Below are 17,626 nucleotides of genomic sequence, written 5' to 3'. Positions count from 1 at the left end.
ACCTTCTTGGGAGGTGGTGAAGAATTAGGTTTCTTCTTCCTCTTTTGAGATATTTCTTTCATGGCATCAGCCATGAGCTTCTCTGTTGGGGGTTCCTTACGTTTCTTCGTCTTTTCTTGGATTGGGGCAGGAGCCTTGCCCTTATCTTTGGCAAGAATTTTGTGAGTTGGTATAGGTACTCTCTTAGTCAAAGCTGGTGGGGGTGAAGGTGTTTCACTTGTGGAAGAAGATGAGGGTGATGGAGTACGAGCTTGGGTCTGTTTTACACGTGCCATATCAATAACTTGATGTAGATTCGAAGTAGGTAGAAAGTAGAATGAAGATATTAACAAATGCAGAGACAGAAGAATGAAGCAGACAAGAGAAATCAGTGAAGATCTGGAAAAAATAGAATGCAGAAATCGATTTAGAACTGTTCCTATTTATACTCTTAACCTTCTAAATCGATTTCCCAATCGATTAGGTTACCGTTGCTGGGAATCCTCAATCGATTCAGTAATGATGATGCTCAACGGCTAGTAAAATAAGAGTAACGGTCATATTTCAAATCGATGTTCAAATCGAGTTCCCGTTTTACTTAATCGATGTCCAAATCGATTGTCTTAATGTTGAATACTGAACTAATCGATTTCCAAATCGACGCTCGGGAAAGTTTAAAAAACAAATTTCTGAACTTTGAATTCTGGGCTAAAGTAATCGATTCCCAAATCGATTTTATAAACCATTTACCATGCTGGTAATCGATTTCCAAATCGATTTAACTGGAAAACATTACTGAAAAAATACCAGAATCAACAAAAAAATCATACTTCACTAGGATCAATGATCCCTAGTTTCATCCTTATATTCAAAAAACTTTCTCTTGGCAAAGCTTTTGTGAATATATCAGCTAACTGTTCTGTAGTGTTCACATACTCAAGTTTAATAACTCCATTCTTAAAGTGGTCTCTTATGAAGTGATGCCTTAACTCAATGTGTTTTGTCGTTAAGTGCATTACTGGATTCTTGGTTATACTGATAGCACTTGTGTTGTCACACATCATCAGCACTGTTCCCAAATCGACACCGAAGTCCATTAAATGCTGTTTCATCCATAGAATTTGAGCACAACAGCTCCCAGCTGCTATATATTCAGCTTCTGCAGTAGACAATGCAATACTTGTTTGCTTCTTACTGAACCAAGACACTAGAGAATTACCAAGCAGATGACAAGTTCCTGAAGTACTCTTCCTGTCAAGTTTACAACCAGCAAAGTCTGAGTCTGAATAACCAATCAATGTACATGTTGATCCTTTTGGATACCACAAACCAAGACTTTTAGTACCTACCAAGTATCTGAAAATTCTCTTAACTGCACTGAAGTGAGATTCCTTCGGATTCGATTGATACCTTGCACACATACAAACACTGAACATAATATCTGGTCGGCTTGCTGTAAGGTAGAGCAGAGATCCAATCATACCACGAAATCTAGTGACATCTACAGGCTTACCCTTCTCATCTCGGTCTAAGAAATTTCCTTGACTCATGGGTGTATCAATGGACTTAAGTTTATCAAAGTTAAATTTCTTTATCAAATCAGAACAATATTTGGATTGACTAATGAAAATGCCTTGCTTGGTTTGGTTAATTTGAAATCCCAAGAAATATGATAGTTCACCCATCATTGACATTTCAAATTTACCTTTCATCAAGTTTTCAAATTCTTTGCAAAGCTTGTCATTTGTTGATCCAAATATAATGTCATCAACATAAATTTGGACCAGCAAGATGTCATTTTCAATAGTTTTTGTAAAGAGTGTCTTATCAACATTTCCTCTAGAAAAATTTTGTTGAATGAGGAAAGTGCTGAGTTTCTCATACCAAGCTCTTGGAGCTTGTTTCAACCCATAGAGGGCCTTTGAGAGTTTATACACATGGTTAGGAAAATCTGGATTTTCAAAACCTGGTGTTTGGCTCACAAAAACTTCCTCTTGTAGGTCTCCATTAAGAAATGCACTCTTCACATCCATTTGATATAGATTGAAGTCCATGATACATGCATAGGCCAACAAAATCCTTATGGCTTCTAGTCTAGCTACAGGGGCATAGGTCTCATCAAAGTCTATTCCCTCCTCTTGACTATAACCCTTTGCAACTAATCTGGCTTTATTCCTAGTTATCACACCATTCTCATCTAACTTATTTCTGAACACCCACCTAGTTCCTATAACATGCTTACCCTCTGGCCTAGGTACCAAGTTCCACACCTTGTTTCTCTCAAACTGGTTTAACTCCTCTTGCATAGCAAGTATCCACTCACTATCTAAAAGGGCTTCCTTAATGTTCTTAGGTTCAATCTGAGACACAAAGGCTGTGAGGTTGCAGAACTCTCTAAGGTTTCCTCTAGTTGACACACCTCTAGAAATGTCACCTATGATGTTGTCTAAGGGGTGGTTTCTATTGAATCTCCATTCCTTAGGTAACTCACTGGTTTCTATAGGTTCTATAGGGTCTGCACTAGTTGGAGGATCAGCTATAGGTTGTTCTAGGGGTTCAGATTCTACAACATCATCCAAAATGTCAATAACCTTAGAAGGAGTTTTGTTCAAGTTTTCTGTAAAAGATTCATCAAACTTTACATGAACTGACTCTTCTATGGTTTTTGTTCTTTTGTTGTAGATTCTATAGGCCTTACTAGTTTGGGAATATCCTAGAAAGATACCTTCATCTGCCTTAGGGTCAAACTTTCCTAGGTGTTCTTTGCCATTGTTTAAAACAAAGCATTTACAACCAAAGATTCTAAAGTAGGACAGGTTTGGTTTTCTACCCTTGTAAAGCTCATAGGGTGTTTTCCTAAGCAGGGGCCTAATGAGAACTCTATTCACAACATGGGTGGCTGTACTAATTGCATCTGCCCAAAAGTACTTAGGTAGGTTGGAGTCCTTAAGCATGGTCCTAGCTAACTCTTCTAGGGATCTATTTTTCCTCTCCACTACCCCATTCTGCTGTGGTGTCCTAGGGGCAGAATATATGTGGTTGATTCCATTTGATTCACAATAATTTTGAAAAAGATCATTTTGGAATTCACCTCCATGATAACTTTTTATTGAAACAATTTTCAGATCATTCTCATTTTGTACTAAAGCAGCAAACTTTTTGAAAACTGAGAATGTATCACTTTTATGAGCTAAAAAGTAAGTCCATGTGAATCTAGAATAATCATCAACCAGCACATATCCATACAGGTTTCCACCTAAACTCTTAACTTGGGCAGGTCCAAAAAGGTCCATGTGAACTAGTTGTAAAACTCTATTTGTTCTAACCAAGTCTATAGAGGGAAATGGAGTCTTAACCAGTTTACTCTTCTCACATGCATCACACAGTCTATCTTTAGAGAACTTCCTATTTGGTAGACCTAAGACTAACTGTTTGCTGACAAGTTTATTCAAATGATTTATGTGTATGTGAGCAATTCTTTTATGCCAAAGCCATGTTTCATCTGAGTTGGATAACAAGCAGCATACTGCACTTGGTACAGAATTGAAATCCAACATGTAAATGTTGTTAATTCTGTCCCCAAAATTGGTATTGTGTTTGTCATCTTTATGCTCAATAATGCAAGATTGTGATGAAAAACTTACTTGAAAACCTTTGTCACATAGCTGGCTTATACTCAGTAAGTTGTGTTTTAATCCTTCAACATATAACACATTCTTGATTACTGTAGTTGATTCATTGCCTACATCACCAATTTCAATGATATTTCCTCTATTGTTATCACCATATTTGACAAAGCCTCCTTCCTTTAGGGTTAAGGTCAGGAATTTGGATTTGTCACCAGTCATGTGCTTAGAGCATCCGCTATCTAGATACCATGAATGTCTCGTGGATGTCAAGCACACCTGCAATACAAAATCAGAATTTTTTTTTAGGTCCCCAATTTAAATTGGGTCCTGGTTGGTTAGTGTCAAACACAGGTTTCTTTGCTATCCAAACTTGCTTCCATCCTCTATTGGCTAATTTTTTAAATGTGCAATTTGATACAAAATGTCCCTTTCTGCAACAGAAATGACATTTGCCATCAAAGGATGAATGTTTGTTTGGTTTAGTAAAGATGTCATACATACTCTTAGCAATAGCAGATTTTTGACCATGTTTGACATTTCTGGTTTGCATATAACCAATACCATATCTGTTTTTATTTCTTTTAACATGCATATTTGGTGTATATCCTAAACCAGATTTTTCACGAACATGTCTTTGATTGCTAAGTATGACATTCAGTTTATCTTTACTATTAGCAAACTTCAATAAATCAGATTTTAATGATGCAACAGTATCTTCAAGTTCAATGCACTTTGCAGATTTTTCATGTGATTCCTTTTTGAGTTGTTCACATAAATTTTCAATCTCTTTATGTTCAATATTTATTTGTTCAAGCATTTTCTTTGTGCTTAACAACTGTTTTATGGAATTCACATAATCATCATGCAGTTCATTGAAAGCTTCTTGTAGCACATCATATGTTGGATTAGATTGTGAACTAACCTCATTTTCTAATTCTGAATCTGTATTTGCCATGAGACACAAATTGACTTCTTCTTCATCAGAAGAGGCAGAGGATTCATCGTTATCATTCCATGCAATATAAGCTTTTCTGGTTTTGGTGACTGGTTCCTTGCCTTTTGGTTTTGTAGCTCTATTTTTGTTCTGCAATTTGTAGCATTCTGACTTTATGTGACCAGTTTTACCACATTCATAGCATGTAATGGTCTTGTTGTCAGTAGTCTTGGAGCTAGATGGTTTTCTGAATTTGTTGTCTTTCTTCTTCAGAAACTTCTTGAATTTCTTGACAAGCAACCCGATTTCCGGCTCTTCAGATTCACTACTGGATTGATCTGAGCAGCTATCTGATTCATTTTTCGATTGCTGGGCTTGAACCTTCAGGGATAGTCCTTTCTTTTTGCGGCTTTCCATTTCTGATTCCTCCAGTCGATGTAATTCCATTTCATGTTCCCTTAGTTTTCCAAACAATGTTGCAGTTGTCATTTTTGCTAGATCTTTAGATTCTTCCCTTAGTTTTCCAAACAATGTTGCAGTTGTCATTTTTGCTAGATCTTTAGATTCTGCTATGGCTGTTATTTTTGGCTGCCACTCTCTGGTTAGACACCTCATAATTTTTCCAATCTGCTGTTCGTTGTCCACTTGCTTTCCCAATGCGTGAAGATTATTCACAATGTGTGTGAATCTGGTTTGCAGATCGCTGATGGATTCTTCCTTTTTCATGCTGAATAATTCGTATTCATGCATAAGTGTGTTTACGCGAGCTCTTTTCACATCTGTGGTTCCTTCATGTGTTTCTTGAAGAATGTCCCACATTTCTTTTGCTGACTTGCAGTTTGATACTCTAAAGAATTCCTCTGCACAAAGAGCAGATGTTATAATGTTCTTAGCCTTAGAATTATAACCTACCTTCTTTTTGTCGTCGTCAGACCAGTCGGCTCTAGGCTTGAGAATCATTGAGTCATTTGTTCCTGCAATCTTGGGAATATATGGACTGTTTTCAACAGCCTCAAGAATTTCTATGCCACTGGCTTCCAGGAATATCAGCATCCTGTGCTTCCAGTACATATAAGTCGTTCCGTTAAATGCTAGAGGTCTTGCTAACGATGCGCCTTCTCCCAGAAAATCGTTTGAGGCCATAGTCCTTTTATGAGTGTTACCTCTCGAAAAGTTAGGCTCTGAGGCCAATTGTTGGTTGGTACGACCTCGAAATAATCGGAATGTATCAGTTCTTTAAGAAATTAAATCATTTCATACACACAGCGGAATTAAATTGCGGCATACAAGATCAGCAAGTTCAAGTAGATTGATAAGCGATTAACCAAGATACATGCAAGTCAAATTATCCAGATTAAACAATATTACTTATCACAGAATATGTTTAACATGCATCTAATATTAATCACATATACAGATATTGCAAGATAGAAAATTAAAGGAGTTAAGGGTTAGAGAAGATTGCACCAAGAATTTATATTGGTTCAGTTGTCAACTTGACAACCTACATCCACTCCTGAAAATCCAATCGGATTTCAGATTTTCTTCTCCAATAGAAAGAATCAATTACAGATTGTCCAGTTTCATCCCCGAAACCTATCTATCTTAATGATCTCTTTCCTATTGATCACCCTCTGATCCTTGTAGATACTCAGCAATCTAACACAGAATCAAAGTACGACTCTTTCTTGTTGAGCACTCTCACCCAAGAAAGTAGTCACCAGTTTCTAGCTGGCTTTTCTTGCTTTCGTTTTTGTTTCAAAAGTGTTATTACAAACAGAATAAAGGAAGAGCAAAAAGTAGTCTTCAATCTTGGTCAATGTGACTTCTCACAATTCTGGATATTCAAAGATTGTTCATGAGAACCCTTGTCTTTCAAGATCACTTTTCCAGCTCTCTTATTGATTGTTGATAATCTCTTTGGCTGTGATCTGTAAAAGCAATCTCAGTGATTTAACCAAGTGTTATTGAGAGTTCTTTTGTATATCAAGAATATTCAAAGTGTTTAACAGATTGATATTGAAAGAATGATTGAAGACAGTTTATATAGTTTCTGAAAAACATATTAATCAATCGATTCACCAATCGATTTCTTAAAGTGATAAAACTAGTCTAATCGATTTGCCAATCGATTGTGTTTGTCACAAGGAAAGTTATTTTGCAAATGATATTTAAGCAATCGATTTTCCAATCGATTACCCTCAAAACTGGGGTGTCACTGTGACTTGTACAATCGATTTCCCAATCGATTTATTTCAATCAGGTTTACTTTGTGAAATGTATAATCGATTTGTCAATCGATTAGCCTGTAAAACAGGGTGCTACTGACTTGTGCATTTTCATTTGTAATTTAGTCAGTCGATTTGCCAATCGATTATACCAACACAAACAGTTGTGTTTCCTTACACCCTTGTTATGAAATCGATTTCCCAATCGATTTACTTCAGTCAAAAATCAACTTTTGTTGATTTCTTGTGTTCCAAGCAATATGTTCCAAGTGTGTAGGATTTGATTGTTGTTCCTGAAATCTTGCTCAATTCAAATATTAGATTTATCATGTGGTGTATGAACATTGTATGTTTGTTAATTATGTCAAAATTAGGATTCAAAGGACTAAAGTCCAACACCAATAAGTTCTATTGTGTCATTAGATTCACATTTAGGTCATTTCCGTCCTCCCTAGGCTTATTCTAGTGCAATTAGGGTTTTAAACCAATCTTGTGCATCCAACAAGTTCATTTGTGTAATTGGAATAACATTTTGGTCATTTTCGTCCTCCCAAGGCTTATTCTAGTCCAGTTAATGTTTTTAACCAATCTTGTGCATCAAATAAGTTTATTTGTGTCATTGGATTCACATTTAGGCCATTTTCTTCTCCCTAGACTTATTTTGGTCGATTTAGGGTTTTTAACCTATCTTGTGCATCCAATAAGTTCATTTGTAACATTGGATTAACAAATAATGTCATTTTTGTCCTCCATAGGGTTATTCTTGTCCAAATCTGGTTTTAAACCAATCTTGTGCATCCAATACTTGTGTTTGCGTCATTGGATTAACCTTTAGGTCATTTTCGTCCTCCCTAGGCTTATTCTAGTCCAATTAGTGTTTTTAACCAATCTTGTGCATCCAATAGGTGTGTTTGAGTCATTTGATTACCATTGAGGTCATTTTCGTCCTCCCTAGGCTTATTCTAGTACATTTAGGGATTTTGTCCAATCTTGCTCATCCAATAAGTTCATTTGTGTACTTGGATTAACATTTACTTCATTTTCGTCCTCCATAGACTTATTCTAGTCCAATTAGGGATTTTAGCCAATCTTGTGAATCCAATAGGTGTGTTTGTGTCATTGGATTAACATATAGGTAATGTTCGTGCTCCCTAGGCTTATTCGTGTCCAATTAGGATTTTGAACCAATCTTGTGCATCCAATAGGTGTGGTTGTTTCATTGGATTAACATTTAGGTCATTTTCGTCCTCCCAAGGCTTATTTAAGTCAATTTAGGATTTTTAACAATCCTTGTCCATCATTTTTGTACACCCTAGGCTGAACATTTGTGCCAATCCAACAAGTTCATTCGTGTCATTGGATTAACATTTAGGTTATTTTTATCCGTCCTCTGCTTCTTCTAAGCTTATTCTAGTGCAATTAGGGTCCTTTGGGTCATTTTCATCATCCCTAGGAATATTCTAGTCCATTTAGGGATTTTTTTACCAATCTTGTGCATCCAATAATTTCATTTGTGTCATTAGATTGACATATATGTCATTTTCGTCCTCCTTAGGCTTATTCTAGTGCAATTAGGGTTTCTAACCAATCTTGTGCATCCAATAAGTTCATTTGTGTAATTGGATTAACATTTAGGTAATTTTCGTCCTTCCAAGACTTATTCTAGTCCAATTAAGGTTTTTAAGCAATCTTGTGCATCCAATAGGCGTGTTTGTGTAATTGGATTAACATTTAGGTCATTTTCGTCCTCCATTGGCTTATTCTAGCGCAATTAGGGTTTTTAACCAATCTTGTGCATCCAATAAGTTAATTTGTGTAATTGAAGTAACATTTAAGTTATTTTTATCCTCCCATGTCATATCATGTGCATCCAATAAAGTTAATTTGTATAATTGGACTAACATTTAGGTCATTTTCCTCCTCCCGAGGCAAATTCTAGTCCAATTAGGGTTTTTAACCAATCTTGTGCATCCAATATGTGTGTTTGTGTCATTGGATTAACATTTAGGTCATTTTCGTAATCCTTAGGCATATTCTAGTCCATTTAGGGTTTTTAACCAATCTTGTGCATCCAATAAATTCATTTGTGTAATTAGATTAACATTTAGGTCATTTTCGTCCACCAAAGGCTTATTCTAGTACAAATAGGGTTTTTGTCAAATCATGTGCATCCAATAAGTTTATTTGTGTCATTGGATTAACATTTAGGTCATTTTCGTCATCCCTAGGCTTATTCTAGTCCATTTATGGTTTTTAACCAATCTTGTGAATCCAATAAGTTCAATTGTGTCATTAGATTGACATTTAGGCATTTTCGTCCTCCATAGGCTTATTCTAGTGCAATTTGGTTTTTTAACCTCTCTTGTGCATCCAATACGTTCATTTGTGTAATTGGATTAACATTTAGGTCAATTTTGTCCTCCATAGATTTAACTAATCTTGGGCATCCAATAGGTGTGTTTATGTCATTTGATTAAGAATTAGGTCTTTTTCGTCATCCCTAAGCTTATTCTAGTCCATTTTGGATTTTTAACCAATCTTCTGCATCCAATTAGTTCATTTTAGTCATTGGATTAACATTTAGGTCATTTTCGTCCTCCCTAGGCTTATTCTAGTACATTTAGGGATTTTTTCCTATCTTGTTCATCCAATAAGTTCATTTGTGTACTTGGATTAACATTTACTTCATTTTCGTCCTCCATAGGCTTAATCTAGTCCAATTAGGGATTTTAACCAATCACGTGAATCCAATAGGTATGTTTGTGTCATTGGATTAAAATTTGACTCATTTTTGTCCTCCCTAAGTATATTCTAGTTCAATTAGGGTTTTTAACCAATCTTGTGCATCAATTAGGTTTGTTTTTGTCATTGGATTAAAATTTAGGTCATTTTCGTCCTCCCTAGGCTAATTCTTGTCCAATCAAAGTTTTTAATCAATCTTGTGCATCCAATAAGTGTATTTGATTCTTTGGATTAACATTTAAGTCATTTTTGTCCTCCCTAGGCTTATTCTAGTCGATTTAGGGTTTTTAAACAATCTTGTGCATCTAATAAGTGTGTTTGTGTCATTGGATTAACATTTAGGTAATTTACGTCCTCCCTAGGCTTATCCTAGTCGAATTAGGATTTTTAACCAATCTTGTACATCCAATAGGTGTGTTTGCGTCACTCGGTTAACATTTAGGTCATAGCCACCCTCCCTGGGCGTATTCTACTCAATTTAGGATTTTAAACCAATCTGGTGTGTCCAATAACTTCATTTGTGTCATTGGATTAACATTTAGCTCATTTCGTACTCCCTAGGCTTAATCTAGTCCATTTAAGGTTTTTTTCCAATCTTGTGCATCCAATAAGTTCATTTGTTTCATTAGATTAACATTTAGATCATTTTCCTCATCCCTAGGCTTATTCTAGCCTAATTAGGGTTTTAACTAATCTTGTGCATCCAATTGGTGTGTTTGCGACATCGAATTAACATTTTGGATATTTTCGTCCTGCCTAGGCTTATTCTAGTCCATTTAGGATTTTTAACTATCTTGTACATCCAATAGGTGTGTTTGTGTCATTGGATTAACATTTAGGTCAATTTTGTCCTCCATAGGCTTATTCTAGTCGATTTAGCATTTTTAACCAATCTTGTGCATCCAAAAAGTTCATTTGTGTCATTAGATTAAAATTTAGGTCATTTTCATCCTCCTTAGGCTTTTCTTTTCCATTTAGGACTTATAACCAATCTAGTACATCCAATAAGTTCATTTGTGCCATTGAATTAACATTTATATCATTTTCGTTCTCCCTTCGCTTATTCTAGTCCATTATGGGTTTTAATCAAATTTGGGGCTTGCAATAAGTTCATTTGTTTCATTGGATTAACATTTAGGTCATTTTCATCCTCCCTAGGCGTATTCTTGTCCAATTAAGGTTTTTAACCAATCTTGTGCATCAAATAAGTTCATTTGTGTCATTGGATTAACATTTATGCCATTTTCATCTCCCTAGGCTTATTCTGGTCCATTTAGGGTTTTTAACCAATCTTGTGCATCCAATAAGTTCATTTGTGTCATTGGACAAACAAATAATGTCATTTTAATCCTCCCTACGGTTATTCTAGTCCAATTATGGTTTTAAACCAATCTTGTGCATCCAATACTTGTGTTTGTGTCATTGGATTAACCTTTAGGTCATTTTTGTCCTCCCTAGGCTTATTATAGTCCAATTAGGGTTTTTAACCATTCTTGTGCATCCAATAGGTGTGTTTGGGTCTTCGGATTAACATTTAGGTCATTTTCATCCTCCCTAGGCTTATTCTAGTCCAATTAGGGTTTTTAACCAATCTTGTGCAAAAAATAAGAGTGTTTGTGTCATTGGATAAAATTTAGGCCATTTTGTGCCTCCCTAGGCTTATTCTAGTCTGATTAGGGTTTTTAACCAATCTTGTGCATCCAATAGGTGTGTTTGGGTCTTCGGATTAACATTTAGGTCATTTTCGTCCTCCCAAAGGTTATTCTATTTGTGCATCCAATAAGTTCATTTATGTCATTGTATTAACATTTTGGCCATTTTCATCTCCTTACGTTTCTTCTGGTCTAGTGTTTTGTCCAATCTTGTGAATCCAATAAGTTCATTTGTATCATTGAATTAACATTTAGGTCATTCTCGTCCTCCATAGGCTTATTCTAGTCCAATTAAGGTTTTTAAACAATAGGTGTATTTGAGTCATTGGATTATCATTTAGGTCATTTTCGTCCTCCCTAGGCTTTTTCTATTCCATTCAGGGCTTTTAACCAATCTTGTGCATACAATAAGTTCATTTGCGACATTGGATTAATATTTAGGTCATTTTCGTCCTCCCTAGGCTTATTCTAGTACATCTAAGGTTTTTAACCAATCATGTGCATCCAATAGGTGTGTTTATGTCATTAGATTAACATTTAGGTCATGTCTGTACTCCTTAAGCTTATTCTAGCCTAACTAGGGATTTTAACCAATCTTGTGCATCGAATTGGTGTGTTTGTGTCATTGGATTAACATTTAGGTCATTTTCGTCGTCCCTAGGCTTATTCTACTCCATTTAGGATAATTGTCTAATCTTGTTCATCCAATAAGTTCATTTGTGTCGTTAGATTAACATTTAGGTCATTTCCGTACTCCCTAGGCTTATTCTAGCCTAATTAGGGTTTTGAACCAAACTAGTGCATCCAATAAGTTCCTTTGTGTCTTTGTTATAACATTTAGGCCATTTTCATACTCCTCATGCTTATTCTAGTCCAATTAGGATTTTTTTCCAATCTCGTTCCTCCAATATGTTCATTTGGGTCATTGGATTAACATTTAGGTCATTTACGTCCTTCTTAGGGTTATTCTAGTCCATTTTTGGTTTTTAACCAATCTTGTGCATCCAATAAGTTCATTTGTAGCATTGGATTAACATTTGAGTCATTTTTGTCCTCCCTAGGCTTATTCTTGTCCAATTAGGGTTTTAAACCAATCTTGTGCATCCAATAGATGTGTTTGTGTCATTGGATTAACATTTAGGTCATTTTCATCCTCGCTAGGCTTATTCAAGTCCAATTAGGATTTTAACCAATCTTGTGCATCCAATATGTGTGTTTGTGTAATTGGATTAACATTTAGGTAATTTTCTTCCCCCCTAGGCATATTCTAGTCGAATTAGGATTTTTAACCAATCTTCTACATCCAATAGGTGTTTTTGTGTCAATGGATTAACATTTAGGTCATTTTTTTCCTTCCCAGAGTTATAATAGACGAATTAGGGTTTTTAACCAAGCTTGTTCATCCAACAGGTGTGTTTGTGTCATTGGATTAACATTTAGGTCATTTACGTCCTCCCTAGGCTTATTATAGCCTAATTAGGGTTTTTAACAAATCTTGTGCATCCAATAGGTGTGTTTGTGACATTGGATTAATATTTAAGTCATTTTCGTCCTCTCTAGGCTTATTCTAGTCCATTTAGCATTTTTAACCAATCTTGTGCATCCAAAAAGTTCATTTGGGTCATTAGATTAAAATCTAGGTCATTTCATCCTCCTTAGGTTTTTCTATTCCGTTTAGGGATTATAACCAATCTTGTGCATCTAATAAGTTCATTTGTGTCAATGGATTAACATTTAAGTCATTTTCATCCTCCCTAGGCTTACTCTAGTCCTATTAGGGTTTTTAACCAATCTTGTGCGTCCAATAGGTGTATTTGTGTCATTGGATTTCCATTTAGGTCATTTTCATTAGATCCAATAAGTTCATTTGTATCATTAGATTCACATTTCGGTCATTTTCGTCCTCCCTAGTCTTATTATAGTGCAATTAGGATTTTTAACCAATCTGGTGCATCCAATAAGTTCATTTGTGTAATTGAAATAACATTTAGGTTATTTTCGTCCTCCCAAGGCTTATTGTAGTCCAGTTAATGTTTTTAACAATTCTTGTGCATCCAACAAGTTCATTTGTGTCATTGGATTAACATTTACGTCATTTTCGTCCTCCCTAGGATTATTCTAGTCCATTTAGGGTGTATTAACCAATCTTGTGCATCCAATAAGTTCATTCGTAACACTGGATTAACAAATAATGTCATTTTCATCCTCCATAGGGTTATTCTTGTCCAATTATGGTTTTAAACCAATCTTGTGCATCCATTACTTGTGTTTGTGTTATTGGATTAACCCTAGGCTTATTCTAGTCCAATTAATGTTTTTAACCAATCTTGTGCATCCAATAGGTGTGTTTGAGTCATTGGATTAACATTTAGGGATTTTGTCCAATATTGTTCATCCAATAAGTTCATTGGTGTAATTGGATTAACATTTACTTCAATTTCATCCTCCATAGGCTTATTCTAGTCCATTTAGGGATTTTAACCAATCTTTTGAATCCAATAGGTGTGTTTGTGTCATTGGATTAACATATAGGTAATTTTCGTCCTCCCTAGGCTTATTCATGTCCAATTAGGATTTTGAACCAATCTTGTACATCCAATAGGTGTGATTGTTTCATTGGATTAACATTTAGGTCATTGTCGTCCTCCCTAGGCTTAATCTAGTCCATTTAGGGTTTTTGTCCAATCTTGTGCATCCAACAAGTTCATTTTTGTCATTGGTTTAACATTTAGGTCATTTTTATCCGCCCTCTGCTTATTCTAGGTTATTCTAGTGCAATTAGGGTCATTTATGTCGTTTTCGTCATCCCTAGGCATATTCTAGTCCATTTAAGGTTTTTTTTACTAATCTTGTGCATTCAAAAAGTTCATTTGTGTCATTAGATTGACATATAGGTCATTTTCGTCCTCCCTAGGCTTATTCTAGTGCAATTAGGGTTTTTAACCAATCTTGTGCATCCAATAAGTTCATTGGTGTAATTGGATTAACATTTAGGTCATTTTAGTCCTCCCAAGACTTATTCTAGTCCAATTAAGGTTTTTTTACCAATCTTGTCCATCTAATAGGTGTGTTTATGTCATTGGATTAACATTTAGGTCATTTCTTCCTCCCTAGGATTTGTCTAGTGCAATTAGGGTTTTTAACCAATCTTGTGTATACCATAGGTGTGTTTGTGTCATTGGGTAAACATTTAGGTCATTTTCGTCATCCCAAGGGCTATTCTAGTCCATTTAGGGTTTTTAACCAATCTTGTGCATCCAATAAGTTCATTTGTGTCATTAGATTGACATTTAGGTCATTTTCGCCCTCCATAGGCTTATTCTAGTTCAATTAGGGTTTTTAACCAATCTTGTGCATCCAATAAGTTCATTTGTGTCATTAGATTGACATTTAGGTCATTTTCGCCCTCCATAGGCTTATTCTAGTGCAATTAGGGTTTTTAACCAATCTTGTGCATCCAATAAGTTAATTTGTGTAATTGGATTAACATTTTGGTCATTTTCGTCCTCCCTAGGCTTATTCTAGTCCATTTAGGGTTTTTAACCAACCTTGTGCGTCCAATAAGTTCATTTGTGTAATTGGATTAACATTTTGATCATTTTCGTCCTCCCAAGGCTTATTCTAGTCCAATTAGGGTTTTTAACCAATCTTTTGCATCCAATAGGTGTGTTTGTTTCACTAGATTAACATTTTGGTCATTTTCGTCATCCCTAGGCTTATTCTAGTCCAATTAGGATTTTTACCCAATCTTGTGCATCCAATATGTTCATTTGTGTCATTAGATTGACATTTAGGTCATTTTCTTCCTCCTAAGGCTTATTTTAGTACAATTAGGGTTTTAACCAATCTTGTGCATCCAATAAGTGTTTTTGTGTCATTGGATTAACATTTAGGAACTTTTCGTCCTCCCTAGGATTATAGTAGTCCATTTAGGGTTTTTAAACAATCTTGTGCATCCCATAAGTTCATTTGTGTCATTGGATTGACATTAAGGTCGTTTTCTTCCTTCATAGGCTTATCCTAGTGCAATTATAGTTTTTAACCAATCTTGTGCATCCAATAAGTTCATTTGTGTAATTGGAATAATATTTATGTCATTTACGTCCTCCCTAGGATTGTTCTAGTCCAATTAGGGGTTTTAACCAATCTTGTGCAACCAATAGGTGTGTTTGTGTCATTTGATTAATATTTTAGTCATTTTCGTCATTCGTAGGCTTTTTCTAGTCCATTTAGGGTTTTAACCAATCTTGTGCATCCAATAAGTTCATTTGTATCATTAGATTGACATTTAGGTCCTTTTTGTACTCCCAAGGTTCATTCTAGTGCAATTAGGGCTTTTAACCAAACTTGTGCATCCAATAGGGGTGTTTGTGTCATTGGATTAACATTTCGGTCATTTTCTTCATCCTAAGGCTTATTCTAGTCCGTTTAGTTTTTTTAACCAATCTTGTGCATCTAATAAGTTCATTTGTGTCATTCGATTGACATTTAGGTCATTTTCGTCCTCGCAAGGCTTATTTTAGTACATTTAGTTTTTTTGGGTAACTAGATTATCATTTAGGTTATTTTCGTCCTCCCAAGGCTTATTCTAGTCCAATTAGGATTTTGAACCAATCTTGTGCATCCAATAGGTGTGTTTGTGTCTTTGGATTAACATTTAGGTCATTTTCGTCATCACAAGGCTTATTCTAGTCCATTTAGGGTTTTTAACCAATCTTGTTCATCCAATAAGTTTATTATTGTCATTAGATTGCCATTTGGGTCATTTTTGTCGTCCCTAGGTTTATTCTAGTGCAATTAGGGTTTTGATTCAATCTTGTGCATCCAATAATTTCATTTGTGTATTTGGGTTAATATTGAGGTTATTTTTGTCCTCCCAAGGCTTATTCTACTCCATTTAGAATTTTTAACCAATCTTGTGCATCCAATAATTTCATTTATGTCATTAGATTGACATTTAGGTCATTTTCATGCAATTAGGGTTTTTAACTAATCTTGTGCATCCAATAAGTTCATTTGTGTAGTTGTATTATCATTTAGGTCATTTTCGTCCTCCCAAGGCTGATTCTAGTCCAATTAGGATTTGTGACCATTCTTGTGCATCCAATAGGTGTGTTTGTGTCATTATATTAACGTTTAGGTCATATTCATCGTCCTAAGGCTAATTATAGTCCATTTAGGGTTTCTAACCACTCTTGTGCATCCAATAAGTTTATTTGTGTCATTAGATATACATATAGGTGATTTTCGTCCTCCAGATGCTTATTCTAGTGCAATTAGAATTTGTAACCATTCTTGTGCATCCAATAGGTGTGTTTGTGTCATTGGATTAACATTTAGGTCATATTCACCATCCTAAGGCTAATTATAGTCCATTTAGGGTTTCTAACCACTCTTGTGCATCCAATAAGTTTATTTGTGTCATTAGATATACATTTAGGTTATTTTCGTCCTCCAGAGGCTTATTCTAGTCCAATTAGAGTTTTTAACCAAACTTGTGCATGCAATAAGTATATTTGTGTAATTGGATTAACATTTTGGTCATTTTCGTCTTCCCAAGGCTTATTCTAGTACCATTAGGGTTTTTAACCAATCTTGTTCACCCAATAGGTGTGTTTCTGTCATTGGATTAACATTTAGGAACTTTTCGTCCAACCAATCTTGTGCATCCAATAAGTTCATTTGTGTCATTAGATTAACATATAGATCATTTTTGTCCTACCTAGGCTTATTCTAGTGCAATTAGGGTTTTTAACGAATCTTGTGCATCCAATAAGTTCATTTGTGTATTGAATTAACATTTAGGGTTTTTATACCAATTAGTGTTTTTAACCAATCTTATGCATCCAATAGGTGTGTTTGTGTCATTGGATTAACATTTTGGTCATTTTCGTCATCCTTAGTCTTATTCTAGTCCATTTAGGATTTTTAACCAATCTTCTGCATCCAATAAATTCATTTGTGTCATTAGATTAACATTTTGCTCATTTTCGTCATCCGAAGGCTTATTCTAGTACCAATCTTGGGCATCCAATAGGTGTGATTCTGTCATTGGTTTAACATTTAGGAACTTTTTGTCCTCCCTAGGCTTATACTAGTGCATTTTGGGTTTTTAACCTTTCTTGTGCATCCAATAAGTTCATTTGTGTCATTGGATTAACATTTAGGTCATTTTCATCCTCCCTACGTTTACTCTAGTCCAATTAGGGTTTTTAGCCAATCTCGTGAATCCAATATCTGTGTTTGTGTCATTGGATTAACATTTAGGTCATTTACGTCCTCCTTATGGTTATTCTAGTCCGTTTTGGGTTTTTAACCAATCTGGTGCTTCTAATAAGTTCATTTGTGTCATTGGATTAAAATTTAACTCATTTTCGTTCTCCCTAGGCTTAATCTAGTCCATTTAGGGTTTTTGTCCAATCTTGTGCATCCAATAAGTTCATTTGTGTCATTGGATTAACA

This window comes from Cicer arietinum, chromosome 5 (assembly GCF_000331145.2).
Source record: "Cicer arietinum cultivar CDC Frontier isolate Library 1 chromosome 5, Cicar.CDCFrontier_v2.0, whole genome shotgun sequence".
NCBI classification, from domain to species: domain Eukaryota; kingdom Viridiplantae; phylum Streptophyta; class Magnoliopsida; order Fabales; family Fabaceae; genus Cicer; species Cicer arietinum.
Note: the sequence above shows the minus strand (reverse complement) of the source record.